This window comes from Callospermophilus lateralis, chromosome X (assembly GCF_048772815.1).
Source record: "Callospermophilus lateralis isolate mCalLat2 chromosome X, mCalLat2.hap1, whole genome shotgun sequence".
NCBI lineage: Eukaryota > Metazoa > Chordata > Mammalia > Rodentia > Sciuridae > Callospermophilus > Callospermophilus lateralis.
The window spans coordinates 108946466-108959163 of NC_135325.1; the positions used below are offsets into that span (position 1 = coordinate 108946466).

Sequence of the window (12698 nt, forward strand, 5' to 3'; positions counted from 1 at the left end):
TACTGAGTCACCATATGAATCAGATGCAAGGGTCCTCCAAGACTCTCTGTGGCCATATGGAGTGATGCTTATAAGTGATCCTCTTTTCAATTTCCCAGCCTTGCCACTGCCCTTCCCCCCTATTGATGTGTGCTAAGTGTGAAAAATATTCTGTGTACTATAGGTCAAGAAGAAAAAGAAGTGGCCTGCTGTGACATTGTTAATATTTTATGCTAACTACTATAGGGTACATCTCTTTTAAAACTTAGCAATTGTTAATCTTTGTTTTGCTAAAGTAACAAATTCATTCTACAATTTTTTTATTGAATCTCCAGTACATGCTAAGCATTGTGCTACCCGTGGACAAACCATATATGTATACAGTACAAAAAGGACAAATTCACACTTTTATTCAACTAGATACAGATTAAAATCCTAGAAAACACTTCAGCCTTTTATCTTTCTTTCATGACAGTGATTAAATACCCAGGTCCTCAGATTTTTTTAAAAGTATATTCTAACTTCCTTATTAGACTGTTCACCAAAGGCTAATCTAAGTACGATTTTCTTTTGACTCTATGCCACTGTCCTGGTCAAGTCGGTTTAAATACAGTGTCACTACAATTCAGGGCACCCATGGCTAACTAATAGAAAAAAATAACACCAAACAGATAACAAAAATTTCTCAATGGGTCTATACATTCTATTAGCCTGATTTCACAAGAATGTATATAACTGAACTTTTGACCTTCTGTACTGCTCCCATTGAAAATGATGGCAGCTATGACAGATTTCTGCTTTTTAAAAAATGAAATGGTCACAGAGATGCTAGCAGAATAAAAATAGCCAAAGTAAAGCATTTGGTTTGACTTGTAGAGGATTCTCAATGAGATGAGGTGGCCTGGTGATTCTGTCATGGACTTCAAAAAGACAGTTTCTGAATTCTCTGATTCCTAAGTAGTATCAGGTTTAAACTTTTTTTAACATTACGCAAATGCACCACACAGAGATAAAAGCTGACCCTCACCAATGGGTATTTGGGCCTTCTCTAATAATCTGTGAAAATGGTTTTCAAAGTCATTGTCTCAACACATTGGTATGTCCAGATCAGCTGTGAATGTTTTGTGTCAGCTGTTACTAATACTAAACTACCAACAGTTGTAAGTAATTTTCCTTAAAAAATAGTAAATTGAAAGTTACTTCTATACTTAGAAATACCATCGCTAAATCACTCACATTCCAATAGGTTTCCTAGTCCCTCAGAAAAGAAAGGGGCGGGATTATTACCACAGTGCCCTGGGAACTAGGCAGAACCTAGGATAGCCCCGCCCATAGGAGGGGATGGCTTGGGAACAGAGAGTGTGGAGGATTGAAGTGCAACTAAATTGAGAATTATGCTTAACCCTGGGCAGCCCAGAGCATGCAGTGTGTGAAAGCTGGCAGACTTAGCACTCATAATGGTTGAGGATTGCTCATCTGTACGATAGCTTGGACTTTAATTTTTACGATTTGGCACTGCAATGAGTTGGGCTTCGGGATTTTGAGGGGGTTGTTTTCTTTTTTAGGGAGGAGGAGACATTATTCCAAAGCAATTGCCTGTATGATTTTCAAGTCTCTCAGCCTGCAAGTAATGTAACAAAAGGTGGGAGAATGATACTGCCTTAAAGTGACATGGAGAACTAATTTGGAACCAGAGAAGAAGGAAATCTCTTTTGGACTTGATAAGTTTCAGTTGATGTGGAAGATCTAAATGGAAAATACAAACAAAATAGCTTATTTGAGCTGCTTTTCTCATCTGTAAAATGGGCAAGCTGTCTGCCTCCACGAATGTTGTGAGGGTTAGAGATAATGTGTATCAAGTCCATGACACAATGCCTGACTCATAAAAGACAATCTTGATTATTATTAGGCAGTAAGACACAGCTCTGAAGTATGGATAAAAATCAGAACTGCAGAGTTAATTACATTGAGGGAGCAGTTGAAGCCATGAGAATGAGTGAAGAGCAGAGGGATAAGAGAACACTAAAAACACCCCTTTGGAGAACAGTCACATTTGGACAGGAAGTGCATTGAAAAAAGATTTGCCGTCACAAAGGAAAGAAGGAATAGTCAGAATGGTACGAGGAAAGTCAAATTCACGTCGTTTCACAAACCCAGGGAAGAAAAAATATTCAAAGGGGAGAAGGAGGTAAAGAAAAATAAGTGCCAGTAAATTCAGCAAAAAAGCCAGTTATTGGAAACCTGCAAGGGTGCAATTTTAGGAGAGGCAGGGTAGAAGTCAGATTACAAGGTGTTTCAGAATTAGTGGTAAAGAAATGGGGCCAGCAGATGTAAACCACTCACTTGAGAAGAGAAAGTCAATAATATATCAGTCTGACAGCTGGACCTGGTCCAGGCACGCAAGAACAGACTTTAGCCATAAAGACTTAAATGTGGGATTTTAATATGGAATTTCTGATGGTTGCAGGTATAGAGGGGCCTCCCAAGGGAAAAACACATTCCTCCTAAAACTAAATATGGCTTTCATAAGCTCAACAAAGAGAGGCCAACCTTGGTTGTTTCTTAAATCTCCATGGCTTCAAGATAATGCCACTCTATTCTAGGGATTGAAGAGCAGAAAAAAACAGAATGAAAAATTTAAGAACATACAAAGATTGGTGGAGAGCCTGCTCTCTTTGGTGGCCTCCCTGCAGAGCTTTTGTTCTCGAAATTCCCAGACTCTCCAAGAGTCTTAAAGGAGCGTAACCCAATCAAGCCTCCTCAGGTTAAAGAGAAGGAAAAAAACTTGCCTATTAACTCCAAACCAATCACCTCCTGGTTCCCTTGTATGACACAAAGTCCCTATTTTCAGTGAGTAAATAAATAACCCCCCAAAAAAGCATAGAGGTTTTATTGAAAAAGCTGGTAGGGTCCACAAAGCTGATTAGGGCTTGTTTATTTGAAAGGTTCAAATAAAAGGCATTTGAATGGTCAGGAATGTTTGAGGACTATTAAGATGTGACAGGATTCACTAGGGTAAACATGTCCAGCCTCAGGCTTCTTGAAGCCTCTAATCCCTATAACAAGCAAGGTCCTAAATAAGAGAAATAATAATACTAGCTACCATTTATTGAGAAAGCCTGTACCATGTGCCCTTTACATGAATTGTCTCATTTAATCCTCACAATAGCACTGTGAGGTTAGATATTATTAACCCCAGGAATCCGGAGCCCCTGGGTTAACCCCTGGCGCCAAAGGACCTCCCAGGTTTTGCCAGCATAAATTCCCTCTACCTGTACCTTGTCCCTCATTTTTACTTTCTTGTCCTGGTACTGTTTTGACTACTTAGTTTTCAACCAATTAAGAAAAAATATAAAAATAAACCTGCCTACTGTATCTTGATCTCACTATATTTAATCTCATACAGGCTTTGGAAATAAACACCCAAGTTCAAATCCTAGCTCTGCCCTGTCCAATCTGTGTGGTCTTGGGCAAACAACTTCCTCAAAGGGACAATAATGGCACCTTCCTCACAGTGTTGTTGTCAAGAACGATACACTAGTACTGTGTAAGCATAGCATTAACAATGAAAAATGTTATTTTAAAAATTTGAGCATTAAGTAGTGATTTGATGTCTTCCTCACTCAGGCGAGATTATTTTTTAAAAATAAAAATGTATATGAACACACAGATATATAGAGAGATGTGTAATTTTTTTAAAAAATCAGAAAATAAAGAGAAATAAAAATTAACTGTTATTCCACCATCTTAAAAACCCAGATGCTTCAGCACATGTGTTTTTTTCCCAAACTGTATTTACATAAAATTTTATAACTTGTTCTTTATAAATTTTAATATTTATAATGATCATTTTTATACCATAAAATATGCTTTGGAAATATAAATAATAGTTTCATTATATTCCATTTTAAGGATGTTCCATAATTTATTTACTAGACACAACACTGCTTTATCAGAAAAAAAAAATTATCTTTTAACCTGAGTCTTCAGTATCTCAATCCAGAAGACACTTTCAATGTGAATTCAAGGGGAAAGAGTTTTTCCTATTGCTCTTAGATTAACTTAAAGGATGGCGTTTGGCTACCAAGCTTTTAGCTCCCTGTGTCAAGTGTTTCTGGCTTCAGAGTTCCCTATTGTATATTTAAGCAAAAGCTTTAAAAGTTAAGCTTTTGGGTTTTGTCCTACAAAACTACCACCTGGGAAAAGAAGTATGCAGAATTATGAACATTCAACCACAGCTAGCTAATAACTAAATGCATATTTTGAACATATTAACAGGATATTTTATGACATCAGAGGGACATTCTCAAACCAGCAGATTGGTTCATACTAAGATAGCTAAAATGGAATGGTTAATATTTTATAGTACATCCAAACATCAGAATAATGCATGGTCATTAAAATGATATTGACATCTATATAATAAAATAAGAAAATGTTCATAATGTAGTGTTAGGTTGTTCAAAAAGCAGGGTATGGCTGGGATTGTAGCACAGTGGTACAGCATGTACTTAGCATGCACAAGGCCTCAGGTCCTAACCCCAGCACTGCAAAACAAAACAAAAAGAGTAGTTATCTCTGGATCATAGTATCATGATCAAATTACTTTCTTATCTATCTATATCTATCTATATCTATATATATTTAGTTTCTAGAGTTAGCAAGTATTATACCAACACACTATTCTTAATTTTTAGAAAAAAAAAGTCAAAATTAGTCCTTTGCCCACATTCCAAATGTCTGTGGTATATGTTACCATTCTGGGACATCAAGGTTTCATTGTACCAACAATGATAAATAATTCTGATGGAGCTAGAAAAACATTGGAATTAAGTGAAAGACCTTAATTGGAAACTAAAGTCTACGACTTCCTAGCATTATGCCCCTAGCAAATGAATCTCCCTGAGCCTCAGGCTTCATCTCTAAAATAAGGAATACTCTCACCTATCCTACAGGGCTGTTATGTGTTTAAATGAAATAGTGCAGGCACAAGAGCCTGTATCCATACTTAGTACAAAGCAAGTCAGTTAAGCCTGCTTTTAATACTTTTCTCAGCAAGATAGGAAGTGTGAAATTAGTTTTCTTTTAATTATTCAATTCCCACTTTATGTTTCTCTTTTCATTCAGTTGTGTTCTGTGTGTTCAGACTAGAGTCTAAGAATACATGGATGACAACAAGAGTGGAAATACCCAAGACAATGAGAGCAGGAAAAAATGCCTGAGTGGCACACAGTCCTTGTGTTATGAGCAAATTAGAGATGTTTGATCACAAACTGAATCTAAACCAATAGAGTCAACTGTCCCCATGCACCCTGCAACCATGACCTAAATCAAAAATAGAAGAAAACTTCAAGAGCTCAGCATGGTAGCACACACCTATAATTCCAGCTACTCAGGAAGCAGAGGGAAGAGAATTGCAAGTTTGAGATTGGGCTGAACAACTTATCAAGACCCTGTCTCAAAAGAAAAAAAAAATTACAAAAAGGGCTGAGTATGTAATTCAGAGGAAGAGGGCCCCTGGGTTCAATCCCCAGTATTGCAAAGAAAAAACAAACAAAAAAGGAAAGAAAGCTTCAAGTTTAAACCTCAAGTTTAAATGGTCCAGTGTTAATACAACCATAGTTGCCAGAGGCACACGTCTGATTTAAGCTTTGGGGGAAAATGTATTTACAAGTATTATTAATAGTCATAAGGGAAGGTTAAAGGAAACCCCGTTGAGTTCACAACAGAAGAAAAGGGCTATACAGTCAATGTTAATTATGCTCTTGTTTGCTATATGAGTTTATGAGAACAGATCTGTCCTCTACTGTGCTAATGAGCACCTAAAACTAAGAATCTGTCATGTGCATTTTATTACTGCCATTGGTTTTTCCAAAAGCAGTGTCATAGTTGTCCTAGAGAGAAAAAGGGAAGGTATTTCCAAAGGAAACTTATAACAGTTGGAACCTCCAACCCTTCCCTTTCCTCCTTCTCCACCCCTCTCAAATACTGCTGATTATCATTCTATAATTCACAACTTTCAAAAACCAAAATGAAAAATGTGATGCATTAAATATAAATAACCATTTACTCTATTGCTTTGAGAAAAGCTGAACTCTAAACCCCAAATTCAGGACCCTAAAAAGTCCACCCTCTGGCATACTTAGGCAAAGTGTTCTTTCAGGCCACAACCTCAAAATGTTAAAAAAAAAAAAAAAAAAAAAGTGGTGAAAAGTTAGCGCTTCTATCAAAATTCTCACTTTTCAACGTTACAATTTTGTCCAACATTCAGAAATTCATGCAGGGTAAGAAATTGTATACTTGGCACGCCTTTTTTTAAAAATAAAAAGCACATAAATCAAAAACTACCTAGAAGTCACAAACATCAGATAACATGATTGGTTTTATCCCTTTATGACTATTTGAGCAGAAAAGGAGAGAATGTGCTTCAGAAATCTCTATTTTTCTGGCAGCTTCCTTGCTGAATAATATACTTTCATAATGCAACGTAAGATTATAAATTGCCAGATTGATTTTGCATCAGTGGTAAAAAGTCCTAAGTGACTAAGTGTCCTAAGGTGACCTAGTATGTTATAGAAAATGTGAAACCATAGTATACTGACAGTTTAATTGGTTTAGCAAGAGTTCATATCACTTGGCTGAAATGCATCATTGGCCTTTTTATCGTTACATCTTATTGCAGCTTTAAAAATAAAGTAGATGACAATCTAGTGAAATGTTTCCTTTACTGAATCAGGTTCCTGTCCTTGACTTTATTGCTGTGCCTAGCTTTCCAAAGCAATGTTTACAAACTGCCTCTGCCTTTTAATATATTTTGAATAGTGAAATTTATTTTCAACTTGATCCTTTCGTGCCAGGAGATTGGAAAACACTAGTGTATGGTCTGTGTGAGGAACCCCAAAACAGATGGCATCAAGGAGTTAAATACAAGAGTGGATGGCACCTTGACATTTATTGCTGTCTGGTGCAAACCAGAATATATAATTTGACTCTTTTACAGCATTAGGAGGGCAATTTAAATGCGTTAGGACTTGAACTATCAAAAGATGCTGTCTCCTGTCTCCAGATGTAATTACAAGACAAGACTATTAAAGCAGTCTTATAAATACGAGAGGAGCTGAGACTGTGAAGGGCAACAAAAGCGGAAAGAACCATGTCCCCAGCAGTGGCAGCTAGTTTTCTGACAGCCATCCCAGGGCAGAACAGAAGTCCAGCACATTGGCTAGGATACTCTCCTCCAAAAACACTGGTGTCAAATGAGGTCCTGAGTGCAAATCAGATTCAACACAGTCAGATGGGAGCAGAAGGACATTCCTATCATCAAGACCATTCTAGGCCCTCTTGCCTCCTTTGCACTGAAGCAGCTTAAACCAGATTTCAATCCTTAGTCCTTCTTCCTTAGAAGCTACTTACTATATGTGAGGAGCACACAGTGTTAGTGCATTTGAGGAAATCCACACCATGCCAAGTTGGTGCTCTCCAAACCCCTATGGGTGATGATCCCATAAACTTCAATTTTCACTGTACCCCCTCCCTTTGGTGGTATTAAAGTATAAGCATATGGGTATGTAAATATCCAAACAACCCAAAATATTGGTCTGCAAATTTCACAATATTCCCTGAAATATAAAGAGAAAGAATCTCCAATTACTTATCAGTAAGATGTTTTATTTAAAATATAATGCCCCAGATAACAAATCATATTCAAGAATTGCATAGAAAAATGGTAAAAGGGTGAGGAAAGAGGAACCTAGGCCTGGTCATTATAAAATGCCAGGATTGAAACTGAGATTCTCAGCAGGTGACTAAGTCAAAGCAAGTGCATGAGATAGCAACATGCTTTTCCCTGATAGTAAAGAGACACATCGTGAGGCAGCAAGACAGGCACCTGTAGATTGCTCATGGCTGTATAAATTCATCTAACTCTTCTGGAGAGCAATTTAGTATTAAGCATAAAGATCTTTTTTTAAAAGTTTATACTCTTTGACACAGTTCTTTTGGTTTTAGGTCTCTACCCCCAAGGAAACATCAGAAGAGAGCACAAATACCACAAAGGTAGTCATTGCAGCCCTATTTATACTGGCATCAAATTGGAGACAAATTAAATGCATATCAGTAAAGGTTAAACACATTATACGTATCAACAATCACTTTTAGGTGAACTTCTCTTGGCATATGAAAATACACAAGTATATATTTAAGGGGGGAAAATGGTAGAGTTCAAATCTTAATCCTTATCCCAATCCTATGTATTCTCAAGAACATCTTTAGGCACAGTGCAGTGAGAGAGAAAAAAAAAGTTACAAAGAGTTTATCCACTTAGTTTTTTTTTTTTAAATGCTTCAGTTTGAAATAATTTTAGATTTATAGAAGAGTTACAAAAATACATTCAGCTTCCCCTAATATGACCAGTTTACATAACCATGGTAATGAAACTACCATTTTTATTTGGATTTCCTACTAATGTCTTTTTTTTATCTCTGCAAGCTCTAATTCAAGGTTCTACACTGCCTTGGTCATTGAAATTTTTGCCTCATTCAGGGCTCATAAAATGCCTTTTAATTTAATTAGCTTTTCTTTTAGATTATCTATTTCTATCATAAGAGTCATGAAAATATCAAGAAGATATCATTTTTTAATAAGTCGAAGTATTCTATTTTCCTGATATTCACATGAATTATCTCACAATTCTTCCCAGAAACCTTCATATCGTTCCTCTCCTCAGATACCTGGCCCCTTTCGGTGTTCTCATGACCCATTCGCAATCAGACTCTTGTTGGCTGCTCCAGTCATCTTAAACAAAAGACAAAAACTGAAGGGAATAGAACTTTGAGGTGGGGAGCTACTATCAGCAACCCCAATCTTACTAGAAACAACCTCTGGATAAAAATGTTTTGCTCAACAAACACTTCTTTAGCCTCTGAACATCAGATTTTGGAGTTCAGCAGGAAGGCTAAATAACTTGACAAAGAGTCTCTTAGTTAATGGATGGCAGAACCATGTTTCCAATCCCATGACCTGTGTGACTCCAAAGTCCACCATCTTAACTGCTCTATTATCCTGACTTTCTTGAAAGACCTTCAGTAAGTGATTGAGCTGAATTATTCCCCTTCTAGTTCTCAAAACCTGACTATCCCAACCTTGAACTGAACTCTAGACCATAGCATTGGTTCTGATTTGATCTTTATGTCAATGTGCTTTCTTTCTCCTTTTCCTAAATCTTATTCCTCCCTATCCAGATAACGTTGCACTGTATTTTTACCCTTTTGACACCTCAGTGATGTGGATCAGCTATGTTTTGTTAGCACTTTCTGAATGTGTCTGCTTCCCCTGGCTGGGGATCTCCCTACCTATCCCTGACAATGAAAAGGCTCTGATGTCCTTTGTTTGCTCTGTCAACCAGTCTGGTTGCCCTCCAGCCATTCAACAGTTCTAGACTTGCTCCTGTCCCTCTGCTGCCCTCTAGCAGTAACCAATCCCACTGCCCCATCTGGAACTCAAGAGTTTACTTTTGAGCCCTACACCCTTGGACCTATACCCTTGGGAACCTTAAGAACCAGGAAAAGGGAAGTTTCACTGAAACAACCTGGATCCCCTGGGAGAATGACTCTTGACAGCAAGTAGTTCAAGGGAAATGACTCTCTATTCTTCCTTCTTAAAAGGCTAGAGGGAAAGAAGGAGAATGTCTAGCCCTATTCCTTTTCCTCCCACTGAGAATCTCTCAAGGGATGCTGTTCCCAAAATAGCACTGTGGAAGATCAAGTGTGTCCCACTTACAAAGTGTGTTTGTACTAGTTGTCTCCCAGCTTACAAAGGAACTTGCCAGCTCTGAGAATGAAGAATGGAAGAAGTAGTCAGTCTTTGGACCTCAGGGTAATGGATATATCAGTGAGTTGGCTCAGTGGATACTTTCTAAACTACTCTAGTCACTATAGGGGTGACCTCAGGAACTACCAGCTGTGCACAGGTGGCAGAAGCCTTTGATGACTGGTTTCCTCTTCCCTAGAGTCATTTAGCAGCAGGAGGGATTGTGGGGTGGAGGGAGCAGCTGTTTATTCTCATGACACTTCCCACTGCTGAAGACAGCTCTTTGATTGATCCCTCCCCTCAGAAGATCTAGCTTGTTCTCTGGGGACAGAAACAGTTTGGGGTTAGAAAGGTTGTGCAATTTTCTCTGGGTCAAACACTCAATCCTTAGAAGGATAAAAAAAAATACCCCCCCCCCGATTCTGTCTGTTCCTAGAAGCCAAAGGGGGTGACTACAAAGGTACCACTACCACTACCCACTTCCCACCTTTTCTGGGCTTATTCACTTGATCATCACTACAACTCTAGGAAATAGATTCCTCTATTATCCTCATTTTTAAAATGGGGAAACTGATTGTGTAAGAAAGTCTCTTGCCCAAGGTCACATATATTTAGAGGCAAGATTTGAACCCAGTCTTACAACTAGGAGAGCCATTCGGATTAAAAACATCAGAAGAAGCCTTACATTCCCCACCCAAGCATATCTTGCCAACACACACACACACACACACACACACACACATGCATGCATACCAGGAATTGTTTCTCTTTTTCAGCAAAGAGTAATTTAATCCACTTTTAGGAAACAAAATCTGAACCATTCAGCCAGGCAGAGGAGACAGGCAGAGTCCAAAAGTAAGTGAAAGTAAAACTTGAACTTTCTGAGAACAGGAAGTGGAGAAGGCAGGCTGGAAGCTCTGATCAAAAAAAAAAAAAAAGGACTTGGCAGATCTCAGGCACTGCTCCCCTATTTGTGAGTTGCTCTAAAGCAAGAATTCAAGAGAAAAGCATCTAAAACCCATCCTCTCTAGAATCTCACTCCACCCCCACCTTGAAACAGTGGATAGGGCTTGTCTAATCACTAAGAAGACAGAAAGGAGGAATTGTTGCCTTTCCCTTCTAGCCTTCCCTGAATTCCAGCATTAGTCAAGGCTAGGAACTTATAACAGAAAGAGAGAAAACTAGAAGAATCCCTAAGAGGAATGCTTTCCACCCCAGCCAGCAGGCCAAACAACTGGAAGACCACCCGAACAGCATGGGAACAAGAGGAATACAACAGCTGGTTGGGCCAACACTTCCCAGCCCTAAGCTCAGCAGTGGCCCAAGCCTACTGTTTATTTGCACTGCAAAAGCATATCATCCTCAAGCTGGATCTTCCAAAGATGATAACATCAGCTCCTATTTAATTATGAAAAAGAAACAGTCAAAATAAGCAGATGACTCTCGACCTTCCTTTCACTGACACAGGTAGAATTTCAGTGCTGGTTGACACTGACAAATGCCAGGTTTGTGGGGTAGTGGCAGAATCCTGAGATGCTCTGCTTGGTTGTTGTCCGTCCTGGAAATCACCCACAAACATTTTTAAAAGGAAGAAATCACACCGATATTCTGATGATTCTAAATTTGGGAATCACTGTCAGATGCCAGTGGTTTCTTTGTGACATTTACATCTGAGGACATTTCTAAATAAAAAAATGCATTTTATACGTTTCATTGTAACACTGGGCTGCAAAATATTCTGTGTGTACTGGTATAGGGTTGTGATTGAAATTCCAGTCGCTTTTAGGAAATGCTCAACAGTTTTAGAGCTATTTCCTACCAATGAGTTTATCATACAATATATAGAGCCCAACTGGCCACTTGAAATGACTCTAGAAGGCAATTGTATATCAAACTCCTCCATAATGAATTTTTTAAAATTGTTAAAGAAACTCATCAATCCTTAGTAATCATTTTAAAGTAAAAATTATTCACTCATAACTAGAAGCTAGTGTGGCCTCTGCTCCCACTCTGAAAGCCATGACCATGAATAACTCCAATTCACCCCCAATTCTGGAAGTGCTAATTACCTCCAGGGATGCTACCCAGGCAGCTGAAAAGCCAGATGACCACAAGCAATTAGCCAATCAATTTGGCTTGAAATCGCCCCCAACACAATTGGCTAAAAGCCATACATGAAGTCTAAATGGGCAGTCACCTATTTGAAAAGAAACAAAAGGTTTTAGCCACCCACACTACATTAATAACCTGCCATGGTGCTCAAAATTACCACCATCCTAATCACATGTTGGGATTTAGGCACTGCTCAAAAAGCAAACAGATTGCTCATTGTCAAAACCATGTTACCCCATTAGCACCCATTACCACACAAGTAGCTCTCACCTAAGAAAACTGAGAGCAGTGTTCTAAGTGAATGGGAAGGAGTCAGCCCAGCGTGAGGAAAGGTGACAAAGAGAGGAGGTGTGGGGGAGGTAGGGGAGTAAGCAAAAACAAGTCCATCTAGTTACCATATCCCTTAAAGTGGAAAAGAAGGTGGCTGTCACAAATAATAATCTCCCCAGTCTGACATCAATCCCAAGCAAGATTTCAGAACCCATCATCAAGCAAAAGATTTGTGAGCATTTCAAAAAGGAAGAGGCAATCACAAGAAGCTGGCATAGTTTTATAAAAACAAGTCATGCCAGACTAACCTCATTTCTTTTTACGATAGGAGTTCCAGGTGGAAAATCAGAGGGATATGGTGCACAAACTGCTTCTGGATTTCAAGAAGCCCTAGGACAAAGTGAAGTGATGTCCAAGACAGGCTGCTATGGATTACAAAGCATCATTCCTCCACTGATTTAATGGCTGTACCCAAAGGTGCTAGTTAATAAAGGAACATCTATCTAAAAGGAAGCCTCCAGTGAGGAATT

The 12698-nt window shown here is 38.5% G+C and overlaps 1 protein-coding gene across 1 annotated transcript in view; it reads right to left on the minus strand.

Moving 5' to 3' along the window:
* Nucleotides 1-12698, minus strand: part of Gpc3 (glypican 3) — a 391686-nt gene that overhangs the window by 321663 nt on the left and 57325 nt on the right. The gene's annotated exons all lie outside the window — the stretch shown is intronic.